We start from the raw sequence: 8180 nt of genomic DNA on the forward strand, positions 1-8180 counted from the left end.
GATTATCTGCTCACACCACACCCTCAATGTGTCTCTTCCCCCCCACCCACCTTAAACCAATTTATATTTCTCCCTTGTTGAAACTATGCTTCAGTTCTGCTGAAGGGCCATGAGGGCTCGAAACGTTGACTGATTTCTTCTCCGCCGATGCTGCCAGACTTGCTGAGTTTTTCCAGGTAATTCTGTTTTTATTTTGTTTACCTTTGTTGTTCACTGTTCTTGATTGGTTAACTCTGGCTGTGGACTCAGGGAAGAAGTAAACAGATACCACAGAAGGAGCTGGAAGCATGAGATAGTAGACATTTTGAAGCATTGTTTAAAAGAAAATTCTGTAAATAATGTTCTTGCTCACTTAGAAATTAGTGTAATCTCTGCACTGCTCTGAGGAAAATCAAATATATAAAATATACGACAAAGAGAATCTGTTTCTTGCCACAGATGCTGCCTGACCTTACAGCATTTTTTCTCATTTCAGATTTCCAGCATCCATGGCATTTTGCTTTTACATGATATTTGTGCTACTTGTAGAAGCTATTTGTTTTAAGTAACTCCCCACTGTGCCAAATTAATTTTCCACCTACCACCCAGAAGCAGGGTGACATTGTTGATGTAGAAGAGTGTAAACAATGTTCTTCACTGGAAGAAATTTATTTAACTTCACAGTTTTTGCATAAACTGAGTTAACAGGCTGCATAGTTACTGCCCAAGCAAAGTTGATTATGCAGGGTACTGTAATCTCAATATATAGTGGTATAGTCAATGACTCTCTCTCTCCAGTCCTTTGTGATTAATGGGAGAACAGTAGAAATAGAGTGTGGGAAAATTAAACTTGGTACATCCAACTTGGAAGAAGCCCAGCTGTGCTTCAGAGTGCACAATCCTAAGGATGGTTCTGCATAGGTTATAGAATATTAAATAAACTAATGAGAACAACAAAGAACAAAGAAGAATAAAGAAAAGTACAGCGCTCCAAACCTGCGCTGATCATATTGCCTGTCAAACTAAAATATTTTGCACTTCCGGGGTCCATATCCCTCATTTCCCATCCTATTCATGTATTTGTCAAGCTGCCTCTTAAACACCACTATCGTACCTGCTTCCACCACCTCCTCTGGCAGCGAATTCCAGACACTCATTACCCTCTGCGTAAAAAACTTGCCCCGCACATCTCCTCTAAAGTTTTCTCCTCTCACCTCAAATCTATGTCCCCTAGTAATTGACTCTTCCACCCTGGGAAAAAGCTTCTGACTATCTACTCTGTCCATGCCACTCATAATTTTGTAAACTTCTATCAAGTCGCCCCTCAATCTCCGTCGCTCTAGTCAGAACAATCCGAGTTTCTCCAACCTCTCCTCATAGCTAATAACCTCCAGACCAGGCAACATCCTGGTAAACCTCCTCTGCACCCTCTCCAATGCCTCCATATCCTTCTGGTAATGTGGTGACCAGAATTGCACGCAATATTCCAAGTGTGGCCTAACCAAGGTTCTATACAGCTGCAGCATGAAACTAATGCATGCTCTCTACTTCATACAATGGTGATCCTTGCTAAATTTTGGGACCGTCACAATGCCATTTCACCAAAGAATATGTGCAAGTCTTCTTAAGCACAGAAACATAGATGTATTCCATGCTTAATTGCTCCAGTTGGGTTATTTGAGTTCATAGTGCTGAGATATTGTTTTAAGAGAGAATATGCTAATGATAAGTAGCCAGGATGTAAACCATGTAACCAACAGACATTGTTCAGAGGAGCTTTCAATTTATCTAGCAGCATGTGATGTGAAGGAGTTGTAGCTGTACTTTTCTGTTAACAATAGCTGTTGAATCTTTATGGTCAACCTGTCTGCTGTGCAACCCTGTACTACATCTTCAAGTAAACTGAACCTACATTTTGCTTACCAGTCCTGGGTGAGATTGATAAGTTTTTATTAAGCAAACATAGAAATACAAAACATAGGGCAGGATTTTCCAGCCCCGCTCGCCGCTGGGATCATCTGGTTCCACCAAAATGGACTTCTGGCTGGGCCGCTGAATCTCCCACAGTGGGTCCCGTCACGATGGGGCTGGAAAATCCCAGCCATAACATGCCCTTCAAAATTGAAAATACGATCGGCACTTGCCAGAATTGTGGATTCCAATTTATGAGCAGCTGGAGATCACACAGTGACGTATGTGAATGATATTACTATTTATTGAATCACAGGCACGAGTCTGAACCTTGTGCTGGAGAAATAGGTCAAAGTTAACAAACAAGATTTTTGTCTTCTTTAACCAAAGTTATCTTTGCTCTCACTAAAAATGTAGTTAGCTTTTAACCAAGAAAAAGTTGGTCTTTAAAAATGTTGGGTGATCATCCATGACATGCTACTGTGGGTAGTCTGCACTGTGGAGCAGGTTTGTAATTTTTAGCTGCTAACCTAACATGTCACTCTAAGGTCACTGTTGAAATTAAATGGACCCTGGGCTCAATTAGCAGCTAATTATTATTGGAAGGTTATCTAGATTGATAATTGTTTGCTTCTCTTTGTTACTTTTTTCAATTCTCCAAATTATTCTTAGGATCAGAAAAGGTACAGCAAAAACTACTAGGGTTTCTTTTTCACATTTGTTCCCTGACTGAGATGAGAAATTTCTTCACTCAGAGGGTTGTGGATCTTCAGAATTCTCTACCCAAGAGGGTTGTGGATGCTCAGTCATTGAGCATATTCAAGGCAGATATTGATATATTTTGAATGCTAAAGAGATTAGGGGATATGGGGATAGATTGGGAATATGATTTAAGGTCGAAGATTAGCCATGATTGTATTGAATTACAGAGCAAACTCAAAGGGCCGAATGTCCTACCTCTGTTCCTATTTCTTATCTTCTTATGTTCTAGTCATGCATGGAATGACAAGCTCAAGTAAATTAGATGCCCTGGGCTGGTTACATCAAGATGACTGAAGGGCTACACCAGGATTGTTATATTGGCGGAACTAAGGGGGTCAGGTGAGCAGGCAGTTGTGGGGGTGGGTGTGGTTGGCAGGAGAGTGGTTGTTGGGTGAAGTGCAGCCAAACCTAAATGGATTGGGGAAAATGGACACTATCCCACAACAGTCCTGTCCCATGACAATGAAGTGGGTAAAGCATTCTTCTGGTCAGAAGACTATAATTGGAAATGAATACTGACTTAGTATTATGTCATTAAATGACCTCACCGGAAAACAGTTCCTAACTCAAACAGTCCGGTTACAAACCTGAGAGGGTATTTTTAAATGGTTGAAGAAATTCTTGTGTAACAAAGCTCTATGACCTCACACTATATATATATATATATACATATATAATCGTCATGGCTACTTCCTAAAATTTTACAACTGGACAATAACCTTTTAAAAATGACTGAAGCCATGTATGGCTGTGACCATTGAACAATAGGAGCTAATCTAGCAGTATTGAAGACATTTGCTCCTCTTTACCTCTGAAGAGATGCTAATTACCCTATGGCTGCAGAGGCCAAATTGAACGGGAATGATACAAAGGTCATCTACATTTCATAAGCCAGGTTTGGCCAGCGGAGTCTCCTAGTCTGCTAGGACAAAGGACCCTGCAACCTCCTTTCAAATTCTTAGTAATTGGAACATAATCTCAGGAACCCAAAGGAATATACACCCTTTGTCAAAGCCAAAATGGAGAGGTGGGAGTCATGTGAAATGGCCCCCTAGCTGGGGAACATGTAATATTGCCTCTGGAGCTACAAAACTCTGTCTGCTATATTCCATCTCCCAAGCTGTAGCTCAAAAAAGGGTCTCTGTCCAAGTTTGAATGCCTGCCCCCATCTACACTGTTTCAACTGGAACTTCTAAACTTTTCTATACCATCACCTACAAGATTAGTTCACCTCTGCATGCCTATCTCATCATGGAAGTCATCTCTACTGGAAAAGTGAATTATCCAGCATCAGTTTCAACCCGCCAATCACTGCGAAGGAATACAGAACTGCATTGGTTCTGGATTCTGGACTCACATGAAACAATAATTCTTTATTCTGTGGTCTTTGCCATGTAAATCTCTCTTTCTCAATCCTCCCTCTTTTATTGTATGAGTGAAAAGGAGGCTATGTTGTGACCCTCCTTTCGTGTTTGAGTGTGCACGAGTAGACTAACCCTCTGAGTTTACCCTTGAGGTGGTATGGGGTTATTAATAGAAATTGCATCACACCAAAACTGAGGGTTGGGAAATATGCCACCGCTTGTAAAGGGGAAAATCAAAGTCAAAACACTCTTCTGTTTACAGGTAGGTGGTGAGAGGAGAAATCAGGTCTGTTTAAATTAAGCCCCCTCCTCTCTGTAGCACTTGCAAACTCATCCTATTTTAGTGAGTCTGATATACACACATGGAGGAGAATTTTCGGCTAGGCGAACGGGCCTGCTTGCTGAGGCATAAAATGACACGGGCTGACGTCAGGCATTTAGATTTTCAGTTTGGTGGGCATGCAGCCGAGGCAGCTGCGCGCCCGCCGAACTGTCAAAGGCCTGTTAAGGCCATTAATTAACTATTGAGGAAGCTGCCCATCCAACCTTAAGGTTGGCAGCAGGCGAAGAGCCCAGGCAGCCTTTGCATTTTTCATGGAACCTCATCCACAGGCGGGATGAGGTTTCATGAAGGGTTTATAAATTAAATAAAATTTTTAATTAATGTTCATTGACATGTCCCAGCTCATGTGACACTGTCACCTGAGGGGACATGTCTTAAAATTTTTTTTTTCTTTATTAGAATTTTTCAAACTTAAACCTTTGTGTCACCTCTGTGTACGTGAAAGAGCACACTCCCGACTCAGGGAACACTCCCCCCTACCCCGCCTGCACAGGGAGCGCACAGCGCTTCTGGGTGCGCGTCATGCTGGCCCACCCACGTAAAATGGCAGCACGGACCCAATCGGGGGCATTGATTGGGAACCCGCCCACCCCCGCACAACCCCCCTCAATGGGGGGACAATTCTCCCCATGGGGGTGGAATTTTATGGACCTGTCATGGCGGGGTGGGGCCGTAAAATGCAGCAAGCCTCAAAAGTCCATTGACTTTGGCGGGACCGTAAAATCCCGCCAGCATAAAATTCCACCCATGAGTTCATTGGTTCACGTGGACGCTTCTAAATGGTGAATGAGAAAGGGTTGGAGCAGCCCATCATATTCGTCAGCCATTGTGAGAAATTGGTCGATTGATGAACCTCGGAAATTGGTGTTGAAGCTGTTTTGTTTTTGCCCATATTTTCTACCCTCTGAGTTAGCATTGTCCTTTCCCCTTCTCTCTACGTCAATTCTGTAGTCTTTGGTTGAGAAGGTAGTAAATGCCTGGGAAGATGTTATGGGGTTTGGACTATAAGGGGTAGAAATCCATCTCAGGTAGTGCTCGGAAACAGGCAATGTTGGATTGGACGCCCTGTATCTGCAGTCACTGATATTCAAACTCTTTGCCATCAGTGGAACTCAGTATCAGGCACTGTGTATAACAGGTCCAATATCGCTTGTTTTGTGTCACTGCCCAAGATGAATTTCTACTATTCAGTGTTCTTGGTGGTATACTTGGTTAGTGATTGGAGAAAGAATATATTAGCCTTGTAGGCATTAGAGACCAAAAATCTAGTTCTAAGATAAACTTAGAGTAGATCATTCTATGGAACTGTGCCAATTACACAAAAGAAACTGAACTGGGATATTAGCATGACAAAAATCTCCAACTTGAGCCAGTTCCTGGAGGACAGACTACAAAACCTTCAAGAGAGGAGATGAGAAAATGGAAGGGACACTATCTTTTTGAGGGGGAATGGCAAATTCACTCACAAGATGGCTTTTTCACTTTTCTTTAAATTTGAGGTGAATTTTTGTGCTTACTGAGGTGGGTGATGTCAGTATTAGGGAATGAATGGAACAAGCAGTGTCAGCTTTAAGAACTTTCAGATTAAGTATTGAAAATTTCCGGTACTGTGTCCCAACAATGTGCTTTAATCGCAGTCTCAGAAGAACACTATGTGCTGCTCCATTGTGACATATCAAACTTCCAGACTATGCATCCATGCAGTCTTTGAGTGAGATTTCCAATTTGTTCTGAATTATAGGCATTTTTATTCTGTGGGCCCACATTTGTTAGGAACTAGTTGAGACTGGGTAGACATACTTCATAAAGGAGCCGTACTCTTACAGCCACCTTTCTGGGTTTGATTCGAACAGGAGAGTGAGTGATAAATGAATATTCTAATCCACTATCCCACACAACCTCCCTTTTTGCTATATTAACAATATGGGGAGATGGTGATGTAGTGGTAATGCCCATCACTGGACTAGTAGGCCAGAGGCCCAGGCTAATGCTCTGGGGGTGTGGGTTCAAATCCCATCATGCCAGCTGGTAGAATTTGGATTCAATTAATAATCTGGAATTGAAAGCTAGTCTCAGTAATGGTGACCATGACAACTATCATTCGTTGTAGTAAAAACCCATCTGGTTCACTAATGCCCTTTAGGGAAGGAAATCTGCCATCCTTTCCCAGTCTGGCCTACATGTGACTCCAGACCCACAGCAATGTGGTTGACTCTTAGCTGCCCTCTGAAATGGCCTAGCAAAGGACTTAGTTCAAGGGCAATTAGGGATGGGCAACAAATGCTAGCCTTGCCAGTGATGCCCACATCCCATGAAAGAAAAATTTAAAAAGTCATTGGTAAACCTATGTGCACCAATTTTATAATTACAAATAGTTATTCTTGTAAAGACACAACAGATGCACATTCAGGATCTGAATGGAGAGATGAAGGCTTGGTATTTGTTTGGAAAGTTAGGGTTATTTTCTGGATGAAGGGCCTATTGGGAGGGAAGAACAGTAGGATTTGCACCTGGGCGATTGGAAGAAGGCTATTCCACAGAAATACTAGTCTCAGCAACTCCCAGTCCTCCCTTGTGCCCCCAAGTCACTTCAAGATAACTGGATACATACAATGTTCAAAAATTGTGTCAGCTATTATGAAGGTAGAAATATTTTCAAAAGCTATATTGGGCAAACAGTGATTGATATAATAAACATAGAGGCCAGAATCCATCCCATCCTCACCCCTGTTTAATGGCTGGTGAAGTGTTGCTGTACAAGGTGGATGTGAACTGGATTGGTTCAGGGCAGCCATGCTTGGAAAGAGTTGAAGCTGTTCTACATGCAGTACCTGCCAGGCCTGGAGGAACAATATAAGTAGAGTGCACAGCTAAACGAATCATACCTGAGCATTCCATTCACTGGGTACATGGCCCATGTATGCACACCACAAAATGTTGCTGGCAATTGGGTTTATGTTTATTACTATCCAGTGCCTACCTTTCTCATTGATGAGCACACATTCTTATAGGGCATATATTTTCAGCTGTAACTTACAACTGAAAGCCTTGGTACACTCTTCAAAGAGTTTCACTCACACTACCTGCTGGAAGATGCCTCTTGAAGCCACCACGGTAAGTTTGTTGCTTTTCCATCATTTGTAGTCGGCCTAGAATCATAGAATAGTAGAAAAACTAAAGCACCGAAGGAGGCCATTCGACCTGTCATGTTGCACTGGCTCTCTGCAAAAGCAGAATTGTAGCCGTCCAACACCAATACTGGATTAACACCAAGCCCACCTCACAGCACCCTGCATCCCTGTCACTAGCTATTGCAAGTAACAGTGCAAATAGGGAGAATGCAGTTAGTAAGCTTGAAGAGATGACATAAGGTAGGCTACAGGTGAGGTGGAGCTAGTAGTTTGATGGGATAGACATAGGGGAGGATCTTCCGGTTGGCACGCGGGGGCGAGGCCTGCTTGCTGACGCGTAAAATGACGCGGGAAATCGTCGGGCAGAACTCCCGACGTCACCTTGTGTCATTTCCATTTTCAGGTCGGTGGGGGCACAGCCGAGTCAGCTGTACGCCCGCCGACCTGTCAACGGCCTATTGAGGTCATTAATAAACCAATTTAGTTAATGGACAAGGCTGCCTGTCCAACTTTAAGGTTGGCGGGCAGGCCAGGAGCCCTGGCGGGCTTCAGAAAAAGCATGAAACGTCATCCACGGGCGGGATGAGGTTTCATGAGTGTTTTTAAATATTTAATAAAGGTTTCAGTAAAAGTGATGGACATGTCCCAACTCATGTGACAGTGTCACATGAGGGGACATGTCATGGAAAT

The sequence above is a fragment of the Cetorhinus maximus genome, chromosome 12, assembly GCF_964194155.1.
Source record: "Cetorhinus maximus chromosome 12, sCetMax3.hap1.1, whole genome shotgun sequence".
Lineage (NCBI taxonomy): Eukaryota > Metazoa > Chordata > Chondrichthyes > Lamniformes > Cetorhinidae > Cetorhinus > Cetorhinus maximus.